The sequence below is a fragment of the Vulpes lagopus genome, chromosome 5, assembly GCF_018345385.1.
Source record: "Vulpes lagopus strain Blue_001 chromosome 5, ASM1834538v1, whole genome shotgun sequence".
In the NCBI taxonomy this organism is placed as follows: Eukaryota; Metazoa; Chordata; class Mammalia; order Carnivora; family Canidae; genus Vulpes; species Vulpes lagopus.
This window is the reverse complement of record NC_054828.1, coordinates 94,133,230-94,144,402: the sequence shown is the minus strand read 5'-3', so window position 1 is coordinate 94,144,402 and position 11,173 is coordinate 94,133,230.

Sequence of the window (11,173 nt, the reverse complement as noted above, 5' to 3'; positions counted from 1 at the left end):
ACTGAGTACCCGGGCTGCCTAGAATTCAGCATTTTAAAATATGTACAATTCTGTGGTTTTTAGTATATTCACGGAATTGTGCAACCATCACCCCTACCTGTGCTAGAACATTTTCATCACTCCAAATAAGAACCCTTTCCCATTGGCAATCACTCTGCACTCTGCTCCCTTGGTGCCTGGTGACCACAAGCCTACTTTCTGTCTCTCTGGATTTGTCTATGCTGGTCATTTATTTAAATGGAATCATATACAGGGGCCCCTGGGTGTCTCAGTTGGTTAAGCATTCAACTCTTGGTTTGGGTTCAGGTCATGGTTTCAGGGGTCAGCTCCGGGCTCGGCAGGAAGCCTGCTTGAGTTGCTCTGTCCCTCCCTTTTTGTCCCTCCCGTCCCCACCACGGGTGCAATCTCTAACTCTCTCTCTAAAATAAATAAATAAATAAATAAATAAATAAATAAATAAATAAATATTTTTTAAAGAAAAGATTTTTAAATTTTATTCATGAGAGACACAGAGAGAGGCAAAGACATAAGCAGAGGGAGAAGCAGGCTCCATGCAGAAAGCCTGTTGTGGGACTCGATCCCGGGACTCCAGGATCATGTCCTGAGTCAAAGGCAGATGCTCAACCATTGAACCACCCAGGCATTCTTCTTTTTAAAAAACAAATAAGAAATAAAAATAAATATAAATGGAATTGTACACATGCGGCCTATTATGTCTGACTTCTTTCCCTTGGCGTACTGTTTTCAAGGCCCTTCCAAGTTGTAGCACGGATCAGTACTCCACTCCTTTTTATGGCCACGTGATATTCCATTGTGTGGATATGTCCTGTTTATCCGTCCCTCCATCACTTGAAGGACACTTGGGTTGTTTCCACTCTTTGGCTTTTATGAGTAATACTGCTGTGAACATTCATGCAGGAATTTTTGTGTGAACATGTTTTAATTTTCTTGGGTGCATACCTAGGAGTGGAATTGCTGGGTCATGCAGTCACCCTATGCTTCATGTTTTGAGGAACCACCAGACTCTTTTCCACAGTGGCTGAGTATTTTATATTGGTATGTACTGTTAGAATCGTAAAAACCACTCTTAACAGAGCCTGGCCCATAATATTTATTCTTTCATCCCTTAGTTGTGGAGCGCCTACTAGGTGCTGAAAGTTGTTGTAGATACAGTGATGAAAAATAGCCGGCAAACGCGTGTGTGCATATAGATGTGTATGGGTATATGATTGTATGTATGCGTATGTACGGAGGTGTGTGTGCGTGTGTGTGTGTGCATGTGTGTGTTGGGGAGGTGATGCTGTTAGTTATTGGGAAACAGTATAACGAGAAAGGGACTGGGGAATTCTGGGTGGGCATGGGGTGGCTGTTTGCACTTGGATGGTCAGAAAGGCCTCAGTGATAAAGGGAAGAAGGTGAGGGACCATGACCATTTCCAGAAAAGGCAACTGTGAAGGCCGAAGTCCCCAAGCTGTGGCATGCCTGAGGAACAGTGAGGCGGCCAGCAAGGCAAGGGGGAGGGAGGAAAGAGCAGCAGGGGACGAGCACAGTGCAGCAACAGGAACCCCATCCTGCGGGGCCTCAGGCCACCGTGAAACTCCAGGGTGCTGGGAGCCATGGCAGGAATCGGGGCTTGTGGTGACAGGATCTTCCCAGGTTCTAGCAAGATCATCCAGCTGCTGCGTTGACTGTGGTGATGACCCTGGTGGTCTGGGCCAGCGGTAGCCCTGGAGGTGGGAAGGAAGGGGCCAGTTCCTGTATAAGTTGTGGAAAGCGAGCCAACACGATTTGCTGATTTTTTTTTCTTTAAAGATTTTTTATTTATTCATAGAGACACAGCTAGAGAGAGAGGCAGAGACACAGGCAGAGGGAGAAGCAGGCTCCACGCAGGGAGCCCGACGTGGGACTCAATCCCGGGTCTCCAGGATCACGCCCTGGGCTGAAGGCGGTGCTAAACCGCTGCGCCACCGGGGCTGTCGCGATTTGCTGATTAGGTTGATGGGAATAGGGGGAAATAAAAACTATTTTCATTGATGCAAAAAATAAATAAAATAGAATAAAATAAATGGATGGGCATGAAGTGCGAGGAAAAAGAAAAGGGGAAAATGATCCCAACAGGTTCTGTGTTAAGCAACTGCAAGGACAGAAAGCCATGCTATTTAGAGGCGCAGGGGCTTCTTTGCTTTGTTCAGGACAGAACCCCAAGTGCTGAGAACAGTGCCTAGCACTTAGTAGGGCTCAACCAACTGAGTAAATGGGAAGATGGCAGGATCCTCAGGAAGGCCTTGATCAGTGTTTATTCTTTGACACCTGTGGTCACCAGACCTAGGATGATACCTGCATCTCTCTGAGCTCAAACTCTTCTGGTAAAGAATTTTGGGTTTCTCTGATTTTTACTAGGTCACTGATTCTCCTGGAGATTTTTGCCAGAATCTCTTACAAGTATTTGAAGTAGGGCAGGCTAATTGAACCAATACATTGCCTTTACCCAAGTGCATGTGTTCAGTCTTCTGGAATGTGGTCCCGTGAGAATCTTGTGCCTATTCTCTGCCTTCTGACTTACCACCTACCATTTACTGAATGGTTACTTTGTACCCTGCACTGTATCAACACATTATTTAGTACTATTATTAGTTTCATTTAATAATGAGGAAATGGGCATACTTTTTAATTAAGATTAACTTGACCAAGATCACACAGCTAGTAAGTGGGAGATCCGGAACAGAAACCTGCCTGCGCTTGCAGCCTCTGCATTTTATCTTTGCTCTGCTCTGGGGTGGACGTTAGTGTGTCAGGAGTGTTTCCATGGGAACTCTTGCATTCAGAGGAAAACTGGACCTTTCCCACTCTAAGCTTTAATTCCAGAGGTCTGTTATCCAGGGTTTAAAAAAAATTTTTTTTTAAGATTTTATTTATTTGAGAGAAAGAGAGAGAACGAGCAGGGAGGAGGGGGCAGAGGATGAGAGAGAAGCAGACTCCTTGCTGAGGAGGGAGCCCAATGTGGGGCTTGATCCCAGGACCCTGAGATCATGACTTGAACTGAAAGAGGCCTTAATCGACTGAGCCACCCAGGCACCCCTAGGCTTCATTTATTTATTTAAAAGATTTATTTATTTATTCATGATAGACATATATATAGAGGGGGGGGCAGAGACACAGGCAGAGAAAGAAGCAGGCTCCATGCCGGGAGCCCGATGTGGGACTCGATCCCGGGACTCCAGGGTCACGCCCTGGGCCAAAGGCAGGCGCCAAACCGCTGAGCCACCCAGGGATCCCCTCCTAGGCTTTTTAAAAAAATATATTTTATTTTTGGGACACCTGGGTGGCTCAGTGGTTGAACAATTTGCCTTCAGCTCAGGGTGTGATCCCAGATCCAGGGATTGAGTCCTGGATTAGGCTCCCTACGAGAAACCTGCATCTCCCTCTGTCTATGTCTCTGTCTCTCTCTCTGTGTCTCTCATGAATAAATACAATCTTAAAAAAATAAATAAAACTATTTTATTTTTAAGGAATCTCTATACCCAATGTGGGGATCGAACTCACAACCTCAAGATCAAGAGCCACACTCTACCAACCAGGCACTCCCCATTCTCCAGGTTTTCCCCAAACTTCACCTTTAACTCAGCTTGATTTTAAGTGTCATCCATTATCCTTTTTGACACAAAATTGTGTATCTCTTGGTCCTCACCATGAATTTCGAATTTTTAACCTTTGATCAAGGGATGCCGTCTTTTTTCCCCTTCCTCCTCTGGGGGGAGCAACATCAATAATCCAAAGAATTCTACAAATTTCAGACTGCTGCCCAGAATGAACTGACCAATTATTGCCCAGGACTTGCCTCCTAGTTCAAGCATGATTGGGGTACTTTTGAGGTGGGACAGAGAACCTTAAGATGATAAGCTAAACCCTAATTTTTTTTTAAGATTTATTATTTTATTTTTAAAATATTTTATTTCTTCATGAGAGACACACACACAGAGACACAGGCAGAGGGAGAAGTAGGCTCCATGCAGGGAGCCTGGATGCAGGACTCCATGGGGGACTTGATCCCTGGACCCAGGATCACGCTCTGAGCTGAAGGCAGACGCTCAACTGCTGAGCCACCCAGGTGTCCCTAAAGATTTTTTTTTTAAAGTAATCTCTTAACTCAATGTGAGTCTTGAACTTCAAGATCAAGAGTCGCATGCTCTACCAACTAAACCAGACGTCCCTAAACCCTAATTTCTTTTTTTAAAACCCTAATATCTAATACTGAAAATTCATATCAATTTTCATCATTCATTATAATCTTTGCAACCACTTCTGCTTTCCACCAATATTATTCCATTCTTTCTCCTGATTGCTATCTTTTATGGTTGGTTACAGAATTTAAAACATCTAAAAGCTGAGTGTTTCCAATACTTTGTCAAACACTGCCCTAAATTCTACCTGAAATACCTCATAACAATGTATACAATGTCTACCTGATAGCAGAAAAATAAGATGTGAAAATCAGGATTTGTTGCATCCTTTAAGAAATCTTAGGGTCTCCTGGCTGGCTGAGTTGGTAGAGTATCTGATTCCTGATCTTGATTTTAGGAGTTCGAGCCCTGCATTGGGTGGAGATCGCTTAAAAAAAAAAAAAAAAAACATATATATATATATATATTTATTTATTTATTTATTTTATTTTATTTAAATATAAAGATTCACTGAAATATGCTAAAAGTGTTATTAAAACATACACTCCACCTCCCTTCCCAGACACCCTACTTCATAGCCTCAACCACTGCAGCCCCAGGTTAAAGTGAAAGCCCTTGTTTAGGCTGGATTCCATAATTGTGTAATTTCCACTGCTTTTTAAAAAAAGATATTGGGATGCCTGGGTGGCTCAGCGGTTGAGCATCTGCCGTTAGCTCCGGGCGTGATCCCAGAGTCCAGGGATGGAGTCCCACATCGGGCTCCCTACATGGAGCCTGCTTCTCCCTCTGCTTGTGTGTCTCTGCCTCTCTCTGTGTGTCTCTCATGAATAAATGAACAAAATCTTAAAACATAAATAAGTAAAAAAAGATTTTATTTCTTAATGATTTTATTTATTTATGAGAGAGATAGCAGGGGGAGGAGCCGGGGGAGGGAGAAGGGGAAAGAATACTGAGCAGACTCCCAGCTAAGCCTGGAGCCTGACTCAGGACTCTATCCCACAATCCTGAGATCATGACCTGAGCCGAAACCAAGAGTTGGACGCTTGACTGGCTGAGCCACCCAGGTGCCCCTAAAAATTTTATTTTTAAGTAATCTCTACATCCAACGTGAGGCTCAAACTCACAACCATGAGATCAAAAGTCGTAAGTTCTACAAACTGAGCCAGCCATGTGCCCCTCCACCATCACTTTTTTTCCTTAAGACTTACGTATCTGAAAGAGAAAGAGAGATCACTAGTGGGGAGAGGAGCAGAGGAGGAGAGAGAAGCAGATTTCCTCTGAGTGGGGAGCCTAGTGTGGGCCTGGATCCCAGCAACCTGAGATCAAGATTTGAGCTGAGATCCACAGTCAAGGGCAGCCCCCGGGGCGCAGCGGTTTAGTGCCGCCTGCAGCTCAGCGTGTGACCCTGGAGACCCTAGATCTAGTCCCAGGTCGGGCTCTCTGCATGGAGCCTGCTTCTGCCTCTGCCTGTGTCTCTGCATCTCTATAAATAAAAAATCTTTAAAAAATAAAAGTCAAGAGTCGGAGGCTCAACTGACTGAACCACTCAGACACCCCTCCACCATCACTTTTAATCCTCTTATTACCTGGAAGCAGTTAGGTGTCCAAAAAGGAAAAACCAACAACAACCAAGAAGCCAAGAGGGACCCTGAGAAGGAAAAACATTAATAAGGAGCAAAGCCTTTTCCACTCTCTGGTCCTAGGTGGGCCTCATATCCATGCAGACGAAGAAATTCTGCAGGCTCTTCCCAATCCCCTCTTTCTAGTCTCACTTGTCCTATGAAGTTGTAAGTAAGTGTAAGTCAGAGTAGTAAGTATTCCAAAGTCCTTTTCTGGACTGAGGATCGAGGCCACACCTCCACCTGTCAGGCTCAGCACCATCTTCTTGGTCATCCCAAATGACATCGGCAATGGGTCTTAGGGTAACTGGGGTGGGTCCTGAAAATTCTGTAGGCAAACATGACTAAAATTCAGGTGTCACTGGAAGCATTCCTGAAACACACACACACAGAAGACAGAAGGAAACAAGAGAGGAAGCAGAGAGGGACAGAAGTAAGATATTCATGGGATGCTTAAAACTACAGTAATTCCCTATGGGACAGCTCAGACCCTGGTACCACAGATGTCTGAGTCTGTTGTTGAGCACTACTTACCTGTTAAGATGATACAATATAGCCATTGAAGTCAAGCTCTGTTCACATGAATGAAATGGAAAATGATGTGTATAGCACAAAGTTTATTTATACATGTACCCATGAATATATTCAAATCAGAAAACACAGAAAAGCTGGGTGGCCAAGTGATGATGTTATAAAAGATAATCCATATAAGGGTAGTCTGGGAGCCTGTTCTAATGTCTTTAATTTATTCTAAAATACTACCGTATACTCAAGTGTGATATTTTCCAAGGTAGCTTTAATTCTAAGAGAAGTCAGCTAACAAGGTGGCTGCCATCCAACTGGGCCACAATCCAGTGGCAGCTCCAACATGCTCTTTTGCAATTCAACAGACTTTAATTAGCATACTGCATATCCAGAAATTTTTTTTCTAAGATTTTTATTTTTTATTTTTTAAGATTTAAAAAAAAATTTAAAAATATTTATTTATTTATTCATGAGAGACACAGAAAGAGGCAGAGACACAGGCAGAGGGAGAAGCAGGCTCCATGCAGGGAGCCCGACATGGGACTTGATCCTGGGTCTCCAGGATCACGCCCTCGGCTGCGGGCGGCACTAAACTGCTGCGCCACCGGGGCTGCCCCAAGATTTTATTTTTAAGTAATCTCTATACCCAACATGGGGCTCGACCTCACAACCTCAGGATCAGGAGTCACATGCTCTACTGACTGAGCCAGTGTGCCCCCCACTCATGGCAAAATGGGTTTTTATTGGTGAAACTAGAGTCTTGTTAATTGTCATGACAGGCGGTCATAGGCAAAATTAAAGGCATTCAGGACTGGTCAGAATAGTTTATATGACTAGGGTAAGAATCCATAAAGTCTTCAGGGCCTGGAGATAGTGGCTGAGGCCTGCTTCCCAGTGACCTGGTCCACTTGTTGATTTAGGAGGATTGCAAAATCTTACCCTAGGAATGTGGTTGCTTCTACCTCAAGTAAACCTTTTATGTAGGGTGTGATCAGAACATCTGAAAGAAAGGTTGGGAGCTCATCCAACTTACAGACTGTTTTTGTGCCAGCTTTGCTATTAAATGCAGACTGATGTTTTATGTATATAGAATTCTAAATGTGCTCAAATTTAGCAGCAAGATTTAAAGAAGTAGCTCATACACCAGATCAGATCAGACACATGATCTACCAAATACAACAGGCTTGGTGACCCTGAAACACGCCTGGTTGGGACATGGAGAAGGGCTTTTAGGAAATGGTTTCTGAAAAATTCTCTTACAGGGAAATGTCTATAAAAATTGCAAGTTGTAAATGATGCTTAGACTTAGACCAAAGCTCTGTACCTACGGAGAGCTCAGAAAGTATGAATGATGAGAGAGGGCAGTGGTAATAGCGGTTTATGTAGACAAGAGGAGTCAACAAACCACAGGCCACATCCAACTGTCTACAAAGGAAACAAAATGAAGACCAGGTCCCTGGTGCTTTGTAAAGGATTAGTAAAGACCTCTTAGACTAGAAGACAAAAATTGTCAGTCTTGGCCTGAGGAAAGCAGCCCTTAGAGGGGTTTGTGCACACGGCTCACTGAGGTTTTCAAATGTATGCACACTCGTCAATGTCCATGCACGATCTGTATGCCAAGGAACAGTCCCAGGGACACAAAATCATACTTAAGGGTTGGTGGTTGTTGTTTTTTAACTGAATGACCTTTTACCAATTGCTGTAAAGTACAATTGACTTTGTAAAAATTGAGGACTTGCAGGGAGCATCCTACTTTGTAATTTGAGGAACCTAAGTAGGGCACAACCCACCTGGTAACAAGGGACTAAAATGCTAATGTGGATTTTAGCGTCTGGGCCAGCGTTACTGAGAGATGAATCAGCTTTCAATTTTGACTTTGTTAACTGAATTGAGGAAGTGGCAGCAAACGTCTATATACAAGATGTGCTGTGGGGTTCCTTAAATAAGAAACTTCTCTAAAAAAAGATTAAAAAAAAAAAAAAAAAAAGGACACCTGGGTGGCTCAGTGGTTGAGCATCTGCCTTCGGCCCAGGGAATGATCTAGAGTCCCGGGATCGAGTCCCACATCAAGTTCCCTGCAAGAAGCCTGCTTCTCTCTCTGCCTGTGTCTCTGCCTCTCTCTTTCATGGAAAAAAAAATTAATTAAAAAAAAAAGATTTAAGGAATTCAAGCTCATAGATTTATTTATAGAACAATTATTTAAACAGAGACAGGCCGATGAATAGAAGAACCAAGAGTTACTGAGTACTACTCAAAACAAAGCATCGCTTAAATGCTGAGGCATGGTTGAAGGTGATGGATATAAAAAATTAGGTTTTTATGCTATTCTGAAAAACCAGTCACTCAACAGGACTTTGGGATATTGGGATGAAATTATTCAGATAAAGCCATGTTTAAAGCCACAGAATTTCATACTATGGCCACAAAGAGCAGAAAGCCTGCAAATTGCTGCTCGTCCTGCATTCCAACCCTAATGTCTTCCCACTCCAAGCTGGAGACAGGGCTTCAGTTCCCACGCCCCAGGGAGAGCTCTGTGGTGGTTTTAGCATGTCTAGTGGAGCTTTACAAAGAGCAAAGAAAAGCAGGACCTTAGTGCCAGCATTAACACCACCGTTAGCATACAATTCTGGGAAACTTTCGGAGCTAGTGTTTACTTACTACTGCACATGAAATAAATTTTACATGTGCCTCCAAAACTGTGTGAGCATAGTATTTAAAAACTCGGTATGTATATACAGTAAACATTGCTGTAAGCTTTCCTCTACCAAACGGATACATTTGTTGAAGAGCTTTTAGTGCCTATTCCTCTGTTTCTTGGGTTTTCTACAGTCCAGTTTCAGAGGGCTGTACTAATATTAGCCTCCAGTCCAGTTACATTACTTCTTACCGAACATTTTTCATTGGCAGGGATCCTACCCTGAAGACCTTTTTTCTCCAACCACCTCCTTCGACTACCCTTCCTCTTGATCACCTACCTCCCTTTTATTTGCCTTTAAACAGATAATGGGATGAAAGTAATGTGTTACCTCTGTTATTGTAATAATGTATCTGCTATCCTCAGCTACATTTCTTTGTGGCCATAGGGAGAAGGGCTTTCTTTTATATTGCCTGGGTCTAATAAATGGAGTAAGAATGGACTACTCTGTTACTAACAAACCTGGGTTCCAATTCTGTTTTTTTTTTTTTCTTTTAAAAAATAACAATACAATCTAAATACAAATCCATCTATTTCACTGTAGTCAACCAGAGAAATTGAATCTTAGGACTACAGTTATAAAAGCACAGGTATCTCTACTTGTTCAAAATAGCTGAAACATTTTAGGAAACTTCATGAATGAAAAACCTGAGGAAGTAATGAGGTAGATAGATTCTACATTTCAGTCAAATTCCAAATTCCATTGTTGTCCATGATGAAATATCCAGGAGTGTGAGGTCTATTGCTAATCTACACACAATTATGGCTTAACATGAATTACTCTGGGCTTCTTAAACACACTGTATGTTCTATTCCATCATTCACACAGAAATAGAAACAAGTATAGTTTCCAATATTCTCTGTAGGTCTCCTTCTTCCCTTTAATTTTTTTTGGGTTCTCTATGAGTCATGACATTAAACCCCTAGAACCCTGAGCAGAAAGACTTAAATTATTTCCAAGCAGGAAGTAAAGACAAGCACTAGAGAAAGAATGCTTCAAACTTATACCCTAGACACTCAAAACTTAACAAAAACCCTGCAAAAATCAGGATCTGGTCCTTAGAAATCTGAAGGTGTAGTAATGACAATGATATATCAGTCTTGTCTCCTCTACATCAAAATCTTCGTAATGACTTATATTCAATAAATCCAATAGTATGATGTTAATTCAGAAACTAAAGAAAAAGGACACAAGAATTTGAAGGGCTTAAATATATTTTTTATATTGATAGTCTGTGTCTTTCTACCCTAAAATACATTATTATTGATTACATACAGGATGAGGTGAGGTATTTGTAAAATATCTGGTAAAAAATAATTAATATACAGTATTCTACATGAGATGGAATCTTACGAACCTTTAGGTCTGAAGTGTTCAACTGATCATCTAAATCGAACTGCCCTGAATGGACTTACAGTTGTTCCTTCAAACCATGTTAAAAAAAGGAAGGATCTTACATATTCCCAGAATTTGTGCAGAAAAGGGAAAGCACATTATTGGCAATTTCTGTTTCTCACATCCAAAGTAATGCATTCACACAAAATCAGGACCTCCACGTTTAGCATAAAAAGGAAAAAAAATCCTGGGTTGGAGATATAATAATATCCCTGAATAAGAGTTAGGCTAATTCGTCAACAGCAAAGAAATTCAAGTGATCAACAGTCTTGAAAATGCTTTATTGAAATGTGTGACTTATGTGCAGAAGATGTGTTTGAAAAGACCACAGCTCGAAAACTGGTTTTTGAAACGTCTCAACAACCAAATAAAAAAAAAAAAAAGAAAAAGAAAAAAAGAAAAAAGAAAAAAAAAAAAGAAAAACAGAAAAGAAAAGAAAATCCCTACTGGATTTGACTTCTAGTATAACCAGAAGCCTGGTGTAAAATTTTCCTTTAAAACATTTTCCATCACAGAAACTAAAGAAAACAAAGCTGTTATATTTGGAAATTGTTCGAGTCTGAAGTTTCAGAGGAGGAGAAGCAACAGTTTTTAGACATGTGGGGTGACTTCTTTTTTGGTTACATTTGGACGAACATGGACTTCACAGTTCTCAGAAGAACACCGCAGGGCGTTCAAGTCTGTATGCTTGTCATGGTGGAGGAACGGAGAGAAACACAGATGGGAAAGGAAAAAGGACGACAGGAGAAAGAGAGGA